General features: G+C 37.9%; 1 protein-coding gene and 1 pseudogene across 1 annotated transcript in view; one reads left to right on the top strand and one right to left on the bottom strand.

The window, feature by feature from the left end:
• apoea (apolipoprotein Ea) overlaps positions 1-23,039 on the bottom strand; it is a 335,076-nt gene that overhangs the window by 172,779 nt on the left and 139,258 nt on the right. The window lies entirely within an intron of this gene.
• LOC132842402 (uncharacterized) lies at positions 18,717-21,570 on the top strand (annotated as a pseudogene).

The following is a 23,039-nucleotide window of genomic DNA, read 5'->3' as shown; positions in this document are numbered from 1 at the left end:
TTGTTCATGTTGATGCCTCGCTGCGCTACTCTAGTTTCATTTCTCATACTTTGTGTTTGTCTACTTTGCCTGCAAGAAACAATATCTGTATCTGCATCCTTCTCCTCTACAATTATCTGAAAATATAATTTTAATGTAACTGAAACTGAGATACAAGCCTGAGGAACTCTTTTGTCCCCTTAGCTATTAGACTGTACAACATCTCGCAGGTATGGAAGGGTGGGAACATACAAACTGAAGAGTGACTAAGTACAGCTACTAAACATTTTACATTTTTAATATATATCAAAAAATATATAAATAAAATAAATGACCTTGTATTTCTGGCTGGTTGTCGGGGGTGGGTGGGGTTTTGGTTACTGTGTTTGTGATAATCCATCTATCTATCTATCTATCTGTCCATCTATCTATCTATCTATCTATCTATCTATCTATCTATCTATCTATCTATCTATCTATCTATCTATCTATCTATCCATAAAATGTTGATGCACTTGTCGAATGCTGCACTCGTAGTCTTTAAATACAACTTTAATGGGTTCCACTAGATGCTTTATATTTGGAAGGTTTAATAAAAAGTTCGAAATAGAACCTATTTTAAAGGCTCAACCCATCTTTTTTGAGATCTTTTTTGCCTGTGAAAATGGTCTATATAAAAACTTTTAAAGGTTTACCGTTACATTTCTAGCATTTGGCAGACGCCTTTAACCAGAGCCAGCTTTTTAATCTCATGACATTTAATCTCATTTTATACAACTGAGCAATTGAGGGTATGTGGGCTCAGGGGCCCAGCAGTGGCAGCTTGGAGGATCTGGGATTCAAACTTCAACACCTGAACCACTTTGTCGTTCAGTGAAAATATTTTCTATAGGTGATCTAAATATTTCATAGTTTTGACTGCGTACGTATCCACATAACAATTCTATTTTAATTATTAAATAATGTTTTAGAGTAAATAATGTAAAGATAGAGTAAAATTGTATAGATTTTAGTGATTTTAAACAAAAATCATTCAAGTCATGAAAATAATTACATAGGTAATTATGGGATGTGATAGGCTAGTGGGTAAGATGTTGGACGGTTGAAGGTTGGACGGTTGAGTAGAAGGTTGTGTGTTTGAATCCCAGGTCCACCAAACACTGTCATTGTTGGGCCCATGAGCAAGGCCCTTAATTACTCAGTTGTACAGTATAAAATGAGATCAAAATGTTGCTCTGGATAAGGATGTTTGCCAAAATATTGTAAATGTGATAAAAAATATTGCATAGTGTAAGAATTGAAGAAATATATGTTAACTACAGTATATAAAAAGTATAACTCTGCAAACAACAAACACTAAAAATGAATTTTATTGTTAAAGTGTTCAAGACTGATATAACTCTTTTCCCCAGAGGCCAAAAAAAAAAGGAATTTGTACCTGTTTTTTTTTTGTCATGTCACACTCCACAGTGGTGGTTAATGGCTCATGTGAAAGTAGACACTCAGGACTTTAAGAATTTATAGTTTTTCATAAGTATTTCAGATTTTCAATAGCCTCCTTGGGCAATATATTTATAAAAAAAAGTTATTTCCACTCTATGAGATGCCCCAAGTGCTTGTTCATAAGCATCTAAAATTTGAAGGTGTTATCTTCAACCAATAAATTTCAGTGTAAGGTTATCCACAAAGGAAAAAATGTCAAAGCCAACTGAGTCCTGACTCGTTTTATATCAGACTTGCAGCGATAAAATCATTTGTTTGTTTAATCTGATCAGTTGATTTTGATAGAAAATGTCATCATACAACCCAAAATTAAACATTAGCCAAAAATTAATTTAGAATTAACAAGCATTAAAAAAGCACCATTAATACTTTAATATGTACAAATATGTGCAAAGATTATTTTACAAAGCAAATGAGCAACGAAAAAGACAAGAAACATGAAAGAAAGAATCATGTCTATACATGCACAAAGCAAAGAAAACATTTTAAAATGAAATTGAAAAATTTAAATAGGATTTTAGTGTCAGCTTTAAAGCTTTTTGGGTAACATTCATTTTTTTTATTTAGTATCAGTAAAACAAAAAATAGACAGCAATTAAAAATACACTTCGTAGAACAAAAGAGAAGTAAATGAAATAAATTGTTTGCTTAAATTTTTTCACATTTTTTCCTTTTTCCTATTTTCCCTATCCACATTCCCTATTCAGACAAAACTATTCCAGATTAAAGAATGAAATGAAAGGACTGCAATAAGAGCAGAACTGTGGGGCTCAGGAGAGTTGTTCGGTTACCGGACAATGGTAACCTTGGTGACAGTATGCGGTTGCTGCAAGAACTTAATCTATATGGGACAGCACAGAGGACACGTCGTAGATTTGTTCGACATTATAACTTCATGGGGCTAAACTATCTCTGGCATGTGGTTGGTTACGATACAATAAAGCCATTTGGTTTTATTATATCAGGATGCATTGACAGTTTTTTGTGACGCTTTCTGTGTTTTATTTATAGACCAACTAACAATAATCCTGCTGTTATTGCAGACCTATGAGAAAAAAAACAAAAAAGGTTCAAATTATGCAATGAATTTAACACTGGACCTGTCACACAGAACAAAGCATGCTGAATTAGTATATTCTGAGTTTGTGCCGAGTGAGATCTGATTGTTTCCATCATCTCTAAGCTGGGAGTAATCTTACTGGAGTATATTTAGGGTGTTTTCACATATAGTTCGTTTTAAAAGAACCAAACCCAGTTCACTTAACGTGAACCAGAAAAGGAACTAGCCGAATGTGACCTCAGTCCGTTTGGTGTTCACAATATAGTGGACTCAAAAGAGAACCCAGTTCTCGTTTTGGTCCTCTTTAGTATTGAAGTGATCTCAGACCCTTTCGTGTTCACACCTCAACTTCATAAGAACTCAGAACCCAGAATTCTGTGCAGCAATGGATTTTGGGTATTCAAAATGGCCTCTTTACAAGTTGTCATCACATGGCTGTGGTACACAAACAAATAAGTGCACAGCTTTCTTCATACAGTAAGACCACACGACTCCGCGACCTGCCATGGTGAAAAGTTTTGTGTTTACAGCAGTCACAGTCACGGAACACGGCTGCAGGTATGGCAAGCCTCCAGGGACATTTGGCAAAACGAAACGCAAAGCGGACCGGGACCTCAATGCTTTCACGTCACACACAAATCGAACCACAAACGAACCCACAAACGAACCGTACTCAGACCACCTCCGGAGGTGGTCTGAGTACGGTTCGCTTCTGGGTCCTTTTAAGGGGTCTCAGATCACATGGTTTGTTCACATATACACACTGAACCGCTCCGAGAGCGTTTGTAGGGCTCAAACGAACTAGGTGTGAAAACACCCTTATTCAGTTTTATTGTGAGCATATTTAATAATGTATTAAAATGTTTTGATTGCATTGTCTGTGAATTTAATAAATAATTACTTCAAAAATCCACTACTGTATGTCCAGTAACTATGAAATGATCTGGGATGATGTGATTAAGTTTTGAAATATCCATTTTATAATGGATTAAATAATGCCTCCTGGCACAATTATATTGCAGGATATTGTGACTCTGAAGAGAAATCTTTTTTAAAAAATCCACAGCATGGTGACTTTAAAAAGAAATATCATAATTCTACAGTAAAATAAATGTAATATATTTTTACAGTTTAATACAGTTTTTCTCTTAAACCCTATTTTCCCACATTATTAAAATGAGAATGGTTATAAAAAAATTTAGCCTTTATATTGTGTGATTCATGTTGTTACTTGTTGTATTTATTGTATTATTTTTTGTAGTTTAACTGGCTAGTTTAACCGTCCTTTCAGAAACTGCTAACATAACTGCAGTTAGTTTTCTGCCGTGTCTCTTTTAAAACCTCCATATTTTTCCACATGAACTATAGAAATTTGACATATTTTAATAAACAGTAAGGACAATACATTTTTTATAAGGCACCTGTTGATGACAGTTGGACTTAATAGCCACACACAAGTGCTAATCAGAGTCATAAGGAGTTAAGGGTGGGGTGGGGGCTAACAGTGAGCACAGAACAAAAACAAAAACACATGGCACAAGACACACACTACCTGAACGCCCCCTAATGTACCGGCAGGGAATTGTCTAGGCCTAACTCTGACACAGGGTCAGGGGTCTAAGGCAGAGGACACCCAAACCCATCATGAGACACAATCACATACAAACACACTACGGATAATTTAGAGAGGCCAGTCAGCCTATTCCATGTCTTTGGACTGAGTTAGGAAACCAAAGCACCTGGAGGAAACCTTACATACAGTGAGGCTGCAGGAATCAAAAGTCCAACCTGGATGTTCAAGGCAAACATGCAAACTATATGGTCAATATACAATAACACAAAAAAAGTTCATGTCACATATTGAGACTGGGGATTTAATGCCAGAAATACCCTTGCATTGACTAATAATTCCTCATAGCTCCATATCAGCCAATTACTTGCATCTTATTTTTAAATGTTCTAATGACTTTTTATTCAATTATATCCTATTTATTTCGTTAATGTTAAAAAATGTTTTAAATAATGCCAAATACACCAAACTGAATGAAAAGCGTCAGAAACTTGTACTTTGGAGAATAGAAGCGAGCATGTCAGCAAGAGAGCATCTGACAGTACAGAGTACAGTACTGAGTCGCAGAGTTTAGAACTGACATTTTGAGCACTATGAGCAGAGCAACACTTACCCAGAAAAGGCAAAATTAGCTTTAAATGGTACTGTACAATTCAGTGCAGGCACATTCTGCTTTCAGACGGCTTCATATTTCTGCAATACTAAGCACTATTCTTTAAAGCTTTCTTCATACATAGCATTTTAAAGTGCACAGAGAGAAATATTTTATTGATTAGACAAAGCAAACAGCACTCTGTATTATAAGTTTAATACAATATTAATTCTAAGAAATATTTTCCCTTTTGCTTTGAGATATACATTGATTTCTCTGGATAAGTATATGTGCCACTGCAGTTTAAGTCAATGAGAGCAATTTAATTTTACAATTCAGTCTACTCTTATTCTTGTATTTTTTTTATCCATCTGTTTTCTGTAGTATGTATCCTACTCCAGGTTGTGGGGTACCTGGAGTCTGTCCTAAAAGACTTGGAACACAAGGTTGGGGACGCTCTGAATGGGGTGCCAAAGCATGACTGGGCACAATCACAACACTTTAAAGAGGCCAACAAATCTAAAATGTTTGTCGTTTAACTGGCAGAGGAAAACTGGAGTACCCAGAGGAAATAACAAAGCAAAGGGAGAACATGCAAACTCCCCACACAGAAGGTGGATGCAAAAATCATACCTCCAACTATGAGGCATGCATGTGTCTAAAAGTTCATTACCAAAATATCCAAAACAAAAGCTTCCTTTCTATATAATTTTCTGCCACTTTTGGAGCACATTTTAGTCGGAGAAAAGTATCCAAGCTGAGGTGTACTAATCTATATTGAAAGTCTCTCTTCACATTTTAAATTCTTTGTGATGCTAAACATTTAATTTTCATGAAGCCTTTAAAGGTGAGAAGCTCACAAATTCTCAAAATTCACATGAAAAAAAAGTCATTAATTCTGTTTCTTTCCTAAAAGTTTAATTTAACTAAATCCAATTGAGTTCTTGACAAGTATTGCTTAATTGTCAGCTTTAGAATAAAATGCTATCAAATTATCTACTGATGAAGCAGGTCTACCTGCAGATGTGTTGAGATCTGAAGAGCAGTTATAAATATGAGTAGTAAGTGTAGTGGTGACAATTTAATATAGCTAGTTAAAATATTAATTTTTTTATTTTGGTTAACTAACAGCAATTTAAAATACTACTGAATGACAGGAAACAAGCATGCATGGAAAGAAAGCATTTTTGTCATTGCAATTCATGACAACAATTATTTCAATGACTTTGGTTGTGCTAGAAATTTTTCACATTCCCATGAGTTTCAAACAAAGCTAGCTCATCTACTGTTTCCATTTCAATGTGCAGGATTCAATGTGCAGGATTTCTACTCCTATAAACCCAATTTTAACCCCTGACCTTTTCCCTATTGGAATCAGACATCATTATCATGATGTAGAGACATAAAAATGGTGGGAAAATGTAATGCATCCATCTGACCAGAAAAAAAACAAATGCAGAGGAGTGTTTTGTATATAGTTACATATTTCACATATTCAGGGATTTATGGTACTGTTCCTACTGGTTACCATAGTAATATTATTGATAAGTGCATGACGCCTCTAGTTGTAGTTGACACATTGTACATTGTATGTTGCACAACAAATCAGCTTTTTGCCATTAAAATGAAACACACTGGACGCAGATTTGCAATTTGGATATAAAATGCAGATATACAGTGTAACCTGTATAGGCATCATTTCATAGAAGAGGGAGGAGAAGCACTGTGTGTTCGTTTTCTGTTCTTTATTCACCACCTAAGCTCTAGGAAATAGTAAAAAGTTGGCAAAGTATTTTATTCTCTTCCTTTTCTAAATACTTAGCTGTAAGATCTGGTGCGTGTTCTGTTTAATAAAGCCTGATACATCATATTAGTTCACTTCCCCAAAATATGGAGGAATGAGTCCTGCCATTAAATGTAATGGGCCAATTTCTAAAGGCTTGAATTACAATAAAGTATTACAGCACAGTTTTAGTAAATTGCCTGATGGATGACTCCTAATGGCTATAATTTGTAGAAACAGATTATGGATGAAATGCTGATGATTCCCTTCCTGGGACAGCGATAACAACTAAAACATAGAAGTGGAGGTACACTGGTAATATAGATGGTAGATGCTCTATAGCTCTATTCACAAAAGCTTCAGCAGTCTTGTGAATGGATCCAATAGGTTTTCTGATCTTGTAAAACAAACAGGCAAATCTTTATTATAAGGTTCACAAATATGCAGTAAATACTTAACTAATGCTTTCATAATGGCAAAAATGAATTCATTTAATATCAGGAAATAATGGATAATATACTGTATGGATAATCATTAGTAATAATAATAGTTAAGTATTTAAGAAACATCTTGTTAATCCAATTTGTTTACTAAACAAGCAAAAATTTTCTTTTCTTTTTTTTTCCTTTTTTAAAAAAATATAATATAACATAATATGTAATTAGGGGGGCACAGTGGCTTAGTGGTTAGCACGTTCGCCTCACACCTCCAGGGTTGGGGGTTCGATTCCCGCCTCCGCCTTGTGTGTGTGGAGTTTGCATCCTCCGGGTACTCCGGTTTCCTCCCCCGGTCCAAAGACATGCATGGTAGGTTGATTGGCATCTCTGGAAAATTGTCCGTAGTGTGTGATTGCGTGAGTGAATGAGAGTGTGTGTGTGTACCCTGCGATGGGTTGGCACTCCGTCCAAGGTGTATCCTGCCTTGATGCCCGATGACGCCTGAGATAGGCACAGGCTCCCCGTGACCCGAGGTAGTTCGGATAAGCGGTAGAAAATGAATGAATGAATGTAATTATGTTCTGTGATAGCTGTACTCATTTTTGACACAAGAATCAAAAAGGGCTTTGTGTTGTGTTGACTTCACATTTACATCTTGGCACAAATCTTGGAGTTTGTTTGATTTTGCGTTAATTTCCGTGATCGTAAAATCATGAAATCCTAGAGAGACTGAATAAAGATCATTTACATTATGAAATTTTGACAAATCCATTTCAACTTGTAGTAGCATGCATAAAATCATACAGATACAGGTCAAGAGCTTCAGTTAATGCTCACATCACACATCAGCTAGGGGAACATAGGATCTCAGTCTCAGTCATGACTTTCATCATGGCATGATTGCTGGTGAAGATTCACACGCACCAGTCTTGTTTACACAAACAGCAAAAAGTATCCAGGAACACCTTGTTGATGAGCGATGGTCAGAGATTTAAAGGCTGTGATAGCTCAAATATTTATGTGTACCTCCTGCTAAGTCATCATCACACACAAGTCAAATCACAAAGCAGTTTTATGTGGATCACGTGATCTCAAAGAAAATGGGAATGATGTTGACTGCCATCCATCCATCCATCCATTTTCTGTACCATTTTTCCTACACAGGGTTGTTTGGTTTCAATCCCAGGGGACCATCATGGAGGACAATCATTCACAATCTCACATCCATTCACTCTACAGAAAATTTTCATTTATAGATGCCACTCACCCTACAATACACGTCTTTGGACTGGAGGAGGGAACCAGAGCACCTGAAGGAAACCCCTGAAGCACAGAGAGAACATCCAAACTCCAGAGTGGAGATGGGAACGAAGCCCCCAACCTGGAAGTGTGAGATTGAGTTGACTTTTTCAAGTTTTGTTCGGCCTAAATTATATACAAAAAGACAATGTACATAGTCTTTACTGCATATGTCAGTATTAACTAACAGTATTTGTTAATCACATGTTAATATAACTCAGAATGACCCAATTGTCTCTTCATTCATTCATTCATCTTCTACCGCTTATCCGAACTACCTCGGGTAACATGCAAACTCCACACACACAAGGTGGAGGTGGGAATCGAACCCCGACCCTGGAGGTGTGAGGCGAACGTGCTAACCACTAAGCCACCGTGCCCCCCCAATTGTCTCTTAATGTATATAATTTATGTTATATACTGATGCATGAAGTACTATATTAATGCATGTATTATTTACATTTTTGCCATTTGGCAAAAGAAATGTGATTTTCATGACTTTGACCTTATCAAGTCAAGTTAAGAAACATTTCAATATATAGACATTTAAACATTTCAATATATAGCTGGCAAAGTACATAGTGAAATGAGAGAATGTTTCTCCACGGCCATGGAGCTACATACAGTAGAACAAAAACAGAACTACATAAAACAACATAGAGCTAAAGACTAAAAGTCATTTATTCCTAGCGACATAAAGTATATGTGTGCAACCTAGTGCAAACAGTGCATGACAAAAACAGTGGAAACAAACAATAGAAAACACTACAAGACAATACACAATAGACAATACACAAAAGCAGTGTTGACCAGTGTACATACCGTATATTCTACAGGACATGTGCAACAATACAGGAATGAACACTTAATATAATAGTGTTTTAAAAATGATTTTTACTTTACTTTTACAGATGCCCTTATCCAGAGCAACTAACATTTTACTTCATTTTATTCAGTTCAGTTCAATTCAATTCAAATTTACGTATTTGTCTAGCATATTTTAATAATGGACATTACCTCAGCTTTTCAGAACATAAGAAATATTACAAAGAGAACAAAAGGTTTAACATTATACAAAGATTAATATTATACAAAGGTTCAAGAATTATATTAGACCTATATTTAAATGTGTTCTTTGTGCAAGAATACAATTTTTTTATACAACTGAACAACTGAGGGTGAAGAGCCTTGCTAATGTGCCCTGCAGTGGCAGCTTAGGGCCTGGGAACATCCAATCAGTAGACCAACACCTTAACCTCTAAGACACCTCATCTGTATAGTAGCTCATCGTTATGGAAGTATTCAATATGTATTAATATTCTGCCAATTTGTGGACTTTATATTAAAGTTTTATCAATAAAATAAATTAAATAATTAAATAAAGTCTAACTTTTATTAAAAATCTATTTGAGCTACCTGAATAGCTTTTTAAAACAATGTATGAGTTCACTACAAAATCTCTTATAATATCTCCATTCCTGTCTCTTTTAATTAACATTGTATTTCAGACACATTTAGGATCATGGCTACATCCATCATTTCAACATGCCCCATTCTGTTGAAAGGAATATATGCTAAATCTACTGCATGCATGTTCATAAAACATGAGCCCTTTTCCACACTGAGTAATGCAGAAAGAGTGTGAACTAAACTGAGTGAACAACCTGATATACCAGCTGTAGAATAGAAAAAATCCTTTCTCTGGTGTAACGGTTGATCGGATTTAAACACAGACTGTTTCATTATCATTCTGTTCAGTGTACGAACACATGGCAGGGATGAACGCAGCAGAGCAGTGATAAAAAGCATAACTGGCAGACGAAAAACGATGCACTGAACGTGTGGCTAGGGATGGCATGACAGGCCTTGGCAAAACTGCCTGATTTTCTTTTCACAACCTTTTGTATGTCACTGATATTTCAGGATTATGAGAATGCATGATCTCCTCTAAGCCACAGGTTCACCTTTGCACTTTAATGTCATGTGACACAATTATACTAGAAGATTTGCTTCTATAGCAGGAGGAAAACAGGATGCTCTGAAGAGCTCTATGAAATTCATCATTGGATTTCATTGCAGAGTACAAATCTGATTCCATCTAAGATTTTTTTTCCAATATTGGCCCTAATCATAAAATCCAGTAGAGGATCTGCAACCCTTAGTATGAATACAACAAGGTATTAGGATAGGTTATATTTCTTGGTTTCTAATATAAGTTGAATGTGCTGTAGTTTATTTTCCTTGACAGAACTGAACATGAACAGGAAGTTTTGTTCAGTCATGTGCATACTAGGCAAACTGAAAGATAAGGTAAGATAAGATATACCTTTATTTGTCCCACAATGGCGAAATTTCCCCATTGGTATTACCTTTGTATTTGTGATTTGTAAATAATGTACAAAAAAGAAAAATTGTAATCACACTGTGCAGAAATACAGAATATTTTCCAGTAATTGGTGTATAGATTGATATAAGATAAATATAATAAATACATCATTAAATAATATGATTGATATTTGTGACATCAGGATTTATCAGGATTTAGATTTGTAGCATTTATAGTAAAATAGAGTCACCTATTTAAAAAAAAAAAGTCCTACTATAAAGAAAATCAGACCATTTCTTCCCGTTCATTAGCTATGAGAGCAGGATTGAATGGAGTTAAATGAAGGAAATTAAGTTTCTCAATGTTCCAACTAGTGCAACTGTATTTTTATTTTATGGCTCAAATGAATTACGGCTTACGAAATCACACTATGTTCCACTGCCATTTTTGGTATATGTGTTTTGAGGAAACTAATGATGTAGTTATTGGCTAAAACACAAATACATTATATTTTACTCTCTTCTATTCTCATTCATAAGAATTACGGTACAGTTTTAGTGCAACCAAACTCACACCACCTCAAACAAGTTCAGGTTTGGTACCATGCTGCGGTCCACACACCGGCTTTCATATTTTTATTTTTCCAAACAAAACACGCTCTGTTTTGGACTAAACTGCCAGTGTAAAAGCCTCCTTATGTTCAAGAGCTTGCTATCAGTATCTATAAATTGTCTAACCTGGTGAGTCTGGATGTTCACCTTTAAGGCAACATTCTCTCTTAGACAAGGACCACAAACCTCTCACAGGTAAAACTATTGATATTGACAGAGGAAGAATGGCTGAGCATCTTGAACACAGCTCACTGAATGAGATCAGAGTCAGAGCCATGTTTAAAATATTTAACATGTTTTTGCTTCACATTGGAAAGTGTCTTTTTATTTGCTGATTGTTTACTGGTGCTTTACTTTTGAGGATTCAAGGTAGATGCAGGAGTAATTGTATCTGTTAAAACTAGCAAAATAAAAGCTTCCTCAAGCAAATGAAGAATCATAGAATACATAAGAGTGGAGAAATGTAGCCGCTTATCTATCTATCTATCTATCTATCTATCTATCTATCTATCTATCTATCTATCTATCTATCTAAAATAAATCTTAAAATACATAGAGCATTATAGCATTCACAGTCACCTGTCATGACAGATAAGTCATACTATAAAATAAAAATAACACAAATACATACCATTCATTAGCTCTGAGAGCTGGTTGGTTGTAGTTTACATTCAGATAATGAAGTTCCTTACTGTTCCAAAATAGTACAAATGAAAGCAAAAGAGTCTATTTTGTGTCTATTTTTTTCTATTTCTATCTTTGTCATTTGGGATACATGTTTGTTATATTTTAATTAGGAAAAGAAAGAAATTTGGTGCACATGAGTGATTTTTTCCAAACTAGTCGAAATATGAAGTATGAAAGTGTTTCTTTGTACTTATTTTATTTACACCAACATCATGCCTAAACTACCACAAAATAACCTTTCAGTAAAAAGAAATCATGCCAAACGACAGGAAATTGTATGCATACATAATTTGACTGAACCATTAAATTATGTAAAGAGGTTTCTTTTAACATACTTCTGCCTGAAAGTTTCAGTAAGAAGTGGCCGGATTATTAAAATGCACAAATCCTACCCAATCCCGCTGACTTTTTACTGCCCCAGCACGTAACTGGATCCAAATCCAGAATCAATACAAGAAAGAAAATGCTTCCATTTTGCAGTCACACAAGAGTTGATCCAATTTTCCCAGAGCTCCATGCCTGCCAGTTGTTATTTATTATTTAATGGTAAACACAATTGGAGCCAGTGATTGAATGGGGGAATTGAGTGTGATTGGCTTCAATAGTGCTTATGTTCTTCATTTACTCTCCTATCTAGAAGTAATGAGATGAGTATTGTTGATAAATAAGCCAAATTAAAGAGATGGAAAAAGATTTTTTTAGGCTGCCTAGTTGGTATAAATTAAACATATATCGTTCATTGTCAAAGTTCATGTTACATTTGAATATGTTGTTTAATGATGTATAGGAAAAAACTTCCAGATGCAGAGTTTAATTTAAAAACAAAACAAAACAAAACAAAACAAACAGATAAAATCTGCCACACAGACTGAAAGTCAGTTTACTATTAAACAAGAGCATCTGTGGCAAGGCGAGATTTACTGTAAAATAAAGTATTAATGTGAGGATCCTAAGGCATCTAGAGATTTACTAGCTCCATCTGTGCTTGTGAAGTATTCGGACTAAGTGATTTTAAGTGAAGGTGACAACCACATGTGGTCTTTGAGGAAAACAACCTCCTCATCGATAAGACAATTGTTAGACTGTATATTTATAATCACACCCTCCAGTGTCACCCAAATGAGGATGAGGTTCACTTTTGAGTCTGGTTCCTCTCAAGGTTTCTTCCTCTTCCATCTAAGGGAGTTTTTCCTCAACACAGTCACCTCAGGCTTGTTCATTGGGGATAAATACAATCTAATTTAAATAAGTCTAATGCTAATCTTGAATATTTGTTTATATAAATCTTTGTATAAATAACGTATTGTATTATGTTTCTTATTTTCTGTAAAGCTGCTTTGAGTTGAACTGAATTGATTTTAATGGAACATAATCAAGGAAAAGTTCAAACACTATAGTGGCAAAAATACAAAAATATTTTTTATAAAATTTGGCACACACCCTTATCCATAGTGACTTACAGTACATTTATCTCATTTATAAAACTGAGCATTTAAGAAAAATGGGCCTTGCTCAAGGACCCAGTATTGACAGCTTGGTGGCTCTGGGTCTTGAACTCACAACCTTCCAATAAGTAGCTTTATATCATACAATACTTAACTACCAAGTTTCCAACAAGCAGGGTCCAAACAAGTTTAAATGCAGGTCATGCAAAGGAGAGACGAGACCCAACAGATTCAAGGCTCAAAAATACACAACCAGTATAATGTGGCAAGACTTTGTGTGGAGTCCAATTCAACAGGCAGTTTGGAATTCAGGCAATTCAGAACTCTGAATATGACCTCTTCTGGTTGGTGGGAGGGCCGTGGTGACATTTCCATTTAGAGCATTTAAGCCGAGCGACTTACAGAAGTGCATCATGTAGATTCAGTAGAATGCTTAAGTGTTTAGTGAAAAGGTAAATCTTTAGTCTTTGTCTGAAGACAGCCAGTGACTCAGCTGTTTGGACTGCCAGAGGAAGTTCATTCCATCACCTGGGTGGCAGTGCAGAGGCAGGTCTTGAGGTGTATTTGTCTTCCTTTGTGTTTTAAGTGATAATGGCATGAGCTGAGCCAGAAGGGAACATGGCACCAAGGGTTGGATGAGTGATTGCAGGTAGATAGGGGACTATGTTTGGCTTTCCAGGCAAGCATTAGTGTTTTCATTCTGATGCAGCCAGATACAGGAAACTAGTGGTGGGAACTCACCAATAGGCTGAAATGGGAGATAGTTACAGCAGGACATAATGTGCTGATGATGTAAAGGTGGAACCTGTTTACAGAGCCAGACAATAATAGCTATATATCCAGACAGAAGTGCCAGGGGTCTTGGTGGGATTTAGCTTCAGGTGATGAGGTACCATCCACTGAGACTGTTATGGGTGTACAGAAACCTTTCTGTCCCACATAAAGGACACAAAGTTGGAGTTTGTAGTAGGTCTATGGTCATGTCACTCATTTATATTGACTGCCCTAGTATAAAATCTGCCCTAGACTGCTTTAGACTAAATCAGTCTGGACTAGACTGTGTACCCTTTGTGTGTTTTTTGTGGAAATCAGTGACAGAGTAGGGATGAATAGTGACTGGGTCTTGTGAATTGAGGATAGAAAAGGCACCCTTATTCTGTTATGCTCTCTCTTCTGCTGTCTGGCACTATTCGACAGAACATCTGTCATCATTCCCTCTCCTTCCCAGTATCTCCTCCTGCCAGTGTTAAGGGAAAATAGATTTGTGCCTGTTTATGAACCATGCAGTCCCAGGTGAGATAAGTCTGAATGACAGGACAGAGAGATGTAGGGAAAACAGGAAGGTCACAGTCAAATAGTTTGGTGCATGATTGCAAAACTTTTACTAAATACACAATATCTGTAATGTTAGTAAACCTTAATCAGGAGCCTGGTCTTTATTCAACTTTAAAGATTATATGACATGGAAGATATTAAAGATTATATTTTTATGTTCATATTTAACACTGTCAATAAACATAAGTTGATGCTCAGGAATTGGTGGCTTGTTGATTGAAAGATTGGAGTTCACACCCCAGCACTGCCAAGCCTTCTTCTCTGCTCCAGGGCTGTTGTATCACGGCTGCCCATGTGCTCTGACCCCAATTAAAAAAGTTGGGATTTGTAAAGAAAGAATTTCACTGTATATTTGACACATAAAGGCTTCTATTCTAATATAGTTTTCAGGTTATCTTCCTTATTTATACAATTTCTTTTTACAATGACGTTGTGTTTAAATGCTACTCAAGTCAAATGAAATTATGGTGTTCAATTCTCTTTAAAACTCTCTATTTACGGTTTATTGTAGTCCGTGCTAAATCGTCTTCAACCGTGCAGCCTCAGAAAGGTCAGTACTAGTGATGCAACATCAGTCCTAGTGATGCCACATTTATCCACATATTCTTTAAAAAATAAAAGTGCCAGGAGGAACCAAAAAGAGATTTCACAGCAATGCTAGAAAAAAAGGTTTTTCAGTTCCCCAACGAATCTTTCAGTAATTAGTTCTTAAAAGAACCACTTTTTCTTAGTGCCATAATTATTCTTTTTATAGTCTACAAAGAACCATTTGCGCACTGAGTTTCCATTGATGTTAAAGGTTCTTTAGAGAACCATAAACCATGGCAAAAAAAAAAAAAAAACATTTAGGAGCCTTTTTAACAGTACTACTCTCTGCCTGGGAAAGACAGTGATCAAAGCAATGTTAGCCAATCACAGGCTTCCATTAGCTCATTTGTAAATAATAGGGCTATTTTTGCTCAGTGTGTTTATCTGCCTGTTACATGATTAGGTGTTAGAAAAGATGCTTTCATACATGAAAGCATGCATTAGATAATAGCTGTGAAAACTATTAGGTTATGACTAAATTTGGATAAATTTAAGTATATACCTGTTGGTGATAACAACACAGACTTTTTTCCAAACAGACAGAAAGAGCCAATGACAAAGACAACACTGACTATCCTGACAATTTCATTGGCTTTTTTCCCTTCAAGTTAAAAAAAAAAAATATCCTGATGATCAATGTTATGAAAGTACGGTGGCCGGGAAGTGCAAAACAAATTAACAAAACCCAAACCAAATTAACAAAACCGAAAACACATTAACAAAACCCAAACCAAATTAACAAAACCCAAACCAAATTAACAAAACCCAAAACACATTAACAAAACCCAAAACACATTAACAAAACCCAAACCAAATTAACAAAACCCAAACCAAATTAACAAAACCCAAAACACATTAACAAAACCCAAACCAAATTAACAAAACCCAAACCAAATTAACAAAACCCAAAACACATTAACAAAACCCAAAACACATTAACAAAACCCAAACCAAATTAACAAAACCCAAACCAAATTAACAAAACCCAAAACACATTAACAAAACCCAAAACACATTAACAAAAACCCAAACCAAATTAACAAAACCCAAACCAAATTAACAAAACCCAAAACACATTAACAAAACCCAAAACACATTAACAAAACCCAAACCAAATTAACAAAACCCAAACCAAATTAACAAAACCCAAAACACATTAACAAAACCCAAAACACATTAACAAAACCCAAACCAAATTAACAAAACCCAAACCAAATTAACCAAACCCAAACCAAATTAACAAAACCAAAAACACATTAACAAAACCCAAACCAAATTAACAAAACCAAAAACACATTAACAAAACCCAAACCAAATTAACAAAACCCAAACCAAATTAACAAATTCGAAAACACATTAACAAATTCGAAAACACAACGACAAGCCAGACAACCCAGAAATGGTAGTGTATCGTTTTTTGAATGGAAACTTACCGATCATTGGACAAGACACCTGTCACTCAAGATATACAGGTATGGAATCTTATGTGTAATGTGTAAAGTTCTCCGTTTAAATAAAGTTCTCCATTCAAGAAAATAACAGAATTAATCCACAGTAATCCATTCCATCTATCCATTCCAACTTTTCCCTGTGGCAGACTGTTGAACTTCATGTATACTTTGAGTGACAGGTGTCTTGTCCAATCACAAACTATACCAACCGCTTCCGGGTTGTCTGAAATGTCGTTGTGTTTTCTGATTTGTTCATTTGTTTTCTGATTTGTTAATTTGTTTTCTGATTTGTTAATGTGTTTTCTGATTTGTTAATGTGTTTCATGCACCGATTCAGACAACCCGGAAGCGGTAGGTATAGTTTGTGAATGGAAACTTACCGATCATTGGACAAGACGACTGTCATTAAAGATATAAAGGTGAATGAAAGGTGTCTCGTCCGATGATGGTAAGTTTCCATTAACAAATTATACCAACCGCTTCCGGGTTGTCTGACTTGTTAATGTGTTTTGGGTTTTGTTAATTTGGTTTGGGTTTGTTAATTTGGTTTGGGTTTTGTTAATGTGTTTTGGGTTTTGTTAATGTGTTTTGGGTTTTGTTAATTTGGTTTGGGTTTTGTTAATTTGGTTTGGGTTTTGTTAATGTGTTTTCGGTTTTGTTAATTTGGTTTGGGTTTTGTTAATTTGGTTTGGGTTTTGTTAATGTGTTTTCGGTTTTGTTAATGTGTTTTCGGTTTTGTTAATTTGGTTTGGGTTTTGTTAATTTGTTTTGCACTTCCCGGCCACCGTATGAAAGGCACTGATTCATTCAATACATTAGAATTATAAGCATTACCAATTTCCATTCCATTGGCATTTGTTCCACATATCAATACGTTCCAACAGACTTGATACAGATCTAAGCATTGAACCTGTATTTCAAATCGGTTGGTTGGGAGATTCCCACTGTTTCAGCATGTAAATTAGAGTGACCATATGTCCTCTTTATACTGAATATGTCCTATTTGTCAGACCTTAAAAAAAGTGTCCAGCTGTGATATCTAACTTTAGTTTTATAACAATGTGTTTATGGTCTAATAGTTCTTTAAGCATATTTAAGCCCCCAGGTGGTCCAGCGGCAGGATCCCATGCTCTCATTGCCACAGCCTGGGTTTGATTCCTTTGCAGGGTGCTAACCGAGCCAGAGTTACCTCTCAGCGCTGGTCCGAAGACTGGATAAAAGTGGGAGGGTTGTGTCAGGAAGGGCATCTGGCATAAAACCTGTGCCAAATCTAATATGTGGACCACATGATCTGCTATGGTGACCCTGAACAGGGAGCAGCTGAAATAAGAAAATGAAATTTTTTTAAGCATATTTGCATTCTCACCTTCTTCCACACCAGCTGGTTGATCAAATAATCCGGGTTTTCAATTCCAAAATCCACAATCAAAATAGATAGTGTTAATATAGATCTTTGTTTCTAAGAGTAACACTCCACACACACACACACACACACACACACACACACAAACACACACACAAAATATAGTTTTAACAAGTCTTCTCTATGACTGTGAATCCAAAGTAATGACAATCAACTGTCAAATGATGTCAGCACAGTCACAAGCAATACGAACGAAAGATAAATCAATCACACACAGTGTGCTTACGTGGTCTTAAAGTTCACCCAGCTGAAAAGCAAATGGCGTATCTGTATGTTTTGTAATAGCTTTGACCATACCTCCTGTTTTTCTCAGCCGATACTGGCCAAATTCTTGCCTCTCAATTATTATCCTGTCATAATTATTATTATGACAACCAAGAAGAGGTTGGTGACTTCTGGAGAGACAGATGGCAGTTCGGGAAGACGGCAACTGGGGCGGTATGGGCTAGCACCCCTAGCTGCAGCCTCTGCGAAGAGGAACCCAAATCTAGCTACGGATCAATTAAATGAACAATACCCCCAGGGGAGCCCGAGGGGGGGGAGAAGGAGAACCCCATACGGACGGATTTAAGGTTATCGACCATTAGCAATGGAAAAACGACTATGAGCGCGGTATGTCCTTGCGGAAAGATCTGCAAAAATGCAAGAGGACTGAAGATCCATCAGTCACGGATGAAATGTCTGGAGCAACGGCAAGCACCACAATGCACAGGCCTAGTGCCTGGTGAGTCAGAGGAGGAGCAGGGCCCGGAAGCACCCCATAGAGCCCAGAGCCTCCAAGTGGTGCAAACTGTCCCTCCAGTCATGCAGCCCGAGAATAGGAGGATCAGGTGGCCTCAAGCATGTAAAACAGCAGAGTGGCAGGCGTTTGATGACGATGTGGATAAGGTGTTGGAAGCAACGGCCAAGGGTGATGTGGAGAGGATGCTGCAAACTATGATGACCATCATAGTGAGATTGGCAATGGAGAGGTTTGGTGTGGAGGAGGGGAGAGGAGTAAAGAAACCATACACCAAAAACCAGAGGGCAGTCAAAATCCATAACATTCGAATAGAGCTGAAAACCCTAAAGAAGCAGTACAAGGCAGCCGGTAAAGAGGAGCGTGGGCCACTGGAAGAGCTGCGCTGCATCTTAAGGAAGAAGCTTCTTACCCTGCGCAGAGCCGAACAACATAGGAGGCGGCGAAGGGAGAGGGCTAGGAGGAGAGCAGCCTTTATTAGGAACCCATTCGAGTTCACCAAGCAGCTCCTTGGGCAGAAGAAAGGTGGACGCCTAGTCTCTTCGGAGGAGGAAATCGACCAACACCTTTCAAATACCTTTAGCGACCCCTCCAGAGAACAAGAGCTGGGGCAGTGTGACGCCTTGATAACACCATCAGAGCCTGTGGAGGCATTCGACCTGAGGGAGCCACTCCTGAAAGAGGTACAGGAAGTGGTTAGGAAGGCAAGGTCTGGGTCTGCACCAGGACCAAGCGGAACATTTTACAAGGTGTATAAATACTGCCCCAAGCTGCTACAGCGGCTGTGGAGGATCTTAAAGGTTAGCTGGAGGAAAGGAAAAACCTTAAAACAGTGGCAGTTTGCAGAGGGAGTTTGGATCCCAAAAGAGGAAGACTCTAAGACCATCAGCCAGTTCAGAATCATCTCGCTTCTAAGTGTTGAAGGTAAGATCTTCTTCAGCATAGTTGCAAAGCGTTTGGCAGAGTTCTTCTTCAAAAATGGATACATAGACACCTCTGTGCAGAAAGGTGGCATACCAGGTGTCCCAGGCTGCCTAGAGCACGCAGGCGTGGTTACACAGCTCCTCAGAGAAGCAAAGTAGAACAGGGGTGATCTGGTGGTGATGTGGTTATACCTGGCCAATGCCTATGGCTCTATGCCCCACAAACTGGTACAGGAGGCTCTGGAGAGGCACCATGTTCCTGTCATAGTGAGAAACCTTATCCAGGATTACTACAGTGATTTTTAAGCTGAGAATCTCATCTGGGTCAACAACATCAGAGTGGCATAGGCTAGAAGTGGGAATCATCACAGGTTGCACCATCTCAGTGATTCTGTTTGCTCTGGCAATGAATATGTTGGTGAAATCTGCTGAACCGGAGTGTAGAGGGCCCAAATCCAAAACTGGAACACGGCAACCACCAATCCGTGCCTTTATGGATGACCTCACAGTGACAGCGGAGTCAGTGCCTGGAGCCAGATGGATCCTTAAGGGGCTGGAGAGGCTGATGTCATTCAAGCCTGCTAAATCCAGATCCTTAGTGCTGAAGAAGGGCAGGGTGGTGGAGAAATTTAGTTTTACCATATCAGGAACTCAAATCCCAACCCTGTCTGAAAAAACAGTTAAAAGCCTGGGAAAGACTTTCGACAGAAGCCTCAGGGATACAACATCCATCAGAAACACCTGTGAGGAGTTGGAGAGGTGGCTGAAGAATGTCGATAAAACTGGGCTCCCTGGAAAGTTTAAGGCATGGGTATACCAACATGGGATTCTACCAAGGATACTGTGGCCTCTGCTCCTGTATGAGTTTCTGATTACCACCATCTCAGAACTGGAAAGGAGAGTCAGCTGCTTCCTAAGGAGATGGCTGGGACTCCCGAGGAGCTTAAGTAGCATCGCCCTTTACGGAAACACCTGCAAGCTGCAACTTCCTCTAAAATCCATCGAAGAGGAGTTCAAGGTCTTGTGCGTAAGAGAGGTGCTGCAGTACCGTGAGTCTAGGGACCCTAAAGTCTCCGGTGCAGGGGTAGTGGTCAAGACTGGCAGGAAATGGAGGGCAGAGGCAGCAGTAGACCAGGCAGAGTCACGGCTGCACCATGGTGTTCTGGTGGGAGCAGTGGCCAGAGGAAGGGCTGGGCTAGGAACCTTTCAAGGGCCCCGGTTCGACAAGGCTCTGGGGAAGGAGCGGAGGCAGTTAGTTCAAGGTGAGGTGAGGGCTGCGGTGGAGGAGGAAAGGTCCAGCAAAGCAGTGGGAATGGCACGTCAGGGTGCCTGGACTAGATGGGAACAAGCTGTGGAGAGGAAGATCACCTGGGCTGACCTTTGGCGGGCAGAGCCACACCGCATCAAGTTCCTGGTGCAGGCAGTCTATGACGTCCTCCCCAGTCCATCCAACCTGTACACCTGGGGTCTGGTCGATACACCAGGATGCGTCTTGTGCCAGAGAAAGGGAACTCTTGAGCATATCTTGAGCTGCTGCCCAAGAGCTTTGGGGGAAGGCCGGTATCGCTGGAGGCATGACCAGGTGCTTAAAACAATTGCAGAGAACAGGGCTTTGCAGGGCAGTCCCTCTACAGGGCCTACACTGCACTCGGGATCACGGGTGAGAGAAGAAGGAGGGCTATCTGTAATAGCACAGAGGCTGCAGAGAAGGCTTCGAGGTGGCTCTGGATCAAAAGAGCAGATCCGTGGACAAATGCTGCTAGGGCACAAGCTGAGGCATGATCAACCTCAGTTGGGTCACCTGAAGGAGGGTGTCTGATGTTTCGAAAGACCCGAAACACCCAATGAGATCAGGAACATCACTGATGATGTGCCCTAACTTAGCATCAGTTGATGTATCATTACAACCTACACACTGCGAACATGCACGGCATTGTTGTGGACAACGTAAAAAAGTTGTAATGAGTTTCATTCCAAGCTGCTGAAGAAGTCACAGTTTTTCTTCACTATTCCCTCTCACATGTTCTATTTTCCCTCTCTCATGCTAATGTAAAGAGAGTAGGTCCACTCCAGTGGAGAAAGAAAAGAAATCACTTGTCTGTTGAGTCACCAAGGGCAATTCTGTGTATTCAGTACAATTTTAAACAAAAAAGTCTTGCAAACACTTTCATGCCTGTTTGATCAGTCATCAATGACTAGACTAGAGGGACAGATAGGGGAAAGTAAAATTGGCTACAGCAGTCAACTGAGGAGTCAAGTGTCAAGGCACACTGATTTTTATTTTATGCCATGGTATAAGGCACACTCATGTATTCTAATACTCAATTCTATTTTATGAACACCGAGAAGTCTCTTGAATCAGACTCACGAGATAGGATGCAAGTTGATGGCTTTTTCATAATGAAATGGAACAGCAAGCAATCCAAAAAAAAAACATAAGAAATCCAAAAAACATAAGGCAAACTAATGTCAAGAGTGAATGTCAAGAATGTAGAGAAAAATATAAAATGTGAGAAGAGTGAACAAACAAATATTTTATCTCTATATTTATGTGATTCCAGTGTAATAAAGTTTGCATTCATGGAAATACTATTTTGGATTGTCTGAAATCATCAGTCAGGAAGCTTTACTAAACATAAGTACTAAGTAATAATACATTTAAATCTAAAATTAATCTTGAATTTTTGTATTTTATTAATCTTTATATTAACTCTTTGTTTTAAGTTTATGTTCTGTAAAGCTGCTTTGAGACAATTTCAATTGTTAAAGTATACAAAAGTATTATTAAAGACATCCAACATGTCTGACCTCCTTCACCGCTAACACCTTTAGTCGCAAGAAGTGTAGCCTATTAGGCCGTCTGATAGAGAGGATTGTAGCATTAGAAGAACACATCCATATGTTAGAGAGGATTAATGACACTGAGAGAAGTATAGAATGTTCCAGGTATCTTGGGTGTCTTAGAGACAGTCTGGCAAAAAGCCTAGGCAAATGTTAGGGCTCACCGTAGGGAGTATCACTCCTCTCTTATTCACATGTCTAACAGGTTTGCTCTACTTATTAAGGCACCTGCTGAGAAGCCAGTTCAATGTGCTTGGGTGTTAGAGATGACTTTTTTTAATGACACATGGAATTAGCTAGGACCCAACAGATACAGCTGTATTCCAGGAGCCCTGGGTACCGGATTTCCTTAAATGAAAAGTTAGCATGTTTCTAAAAATGAATGCTTAAAATGAGAAAAAATAATCTGTCAGTAGAACAAGCTTTGAACATTTTAATGCTTTAAGA

This window comes from Tachysurus vachellii, chromosome 3, assembly GCF_030014155.1.
Source record: "Tachysurus vachellii isolate PV-2020 chromosome 3, HZAU_Pvac_v1, whole genome shotgun sequence".
Classification (NCBI taxonomy): domain Eukaryota; kingdom Metazoa; phylum Chordata; class Actinopteri; order Siluriformes; family Bagridae; genus Tachysurus; species Tachysurus vachellii.
Note: the sequence above shows the minus strand (reverse complement) of the source record. Positions and strands in the feature narration are given on the sequence as shown.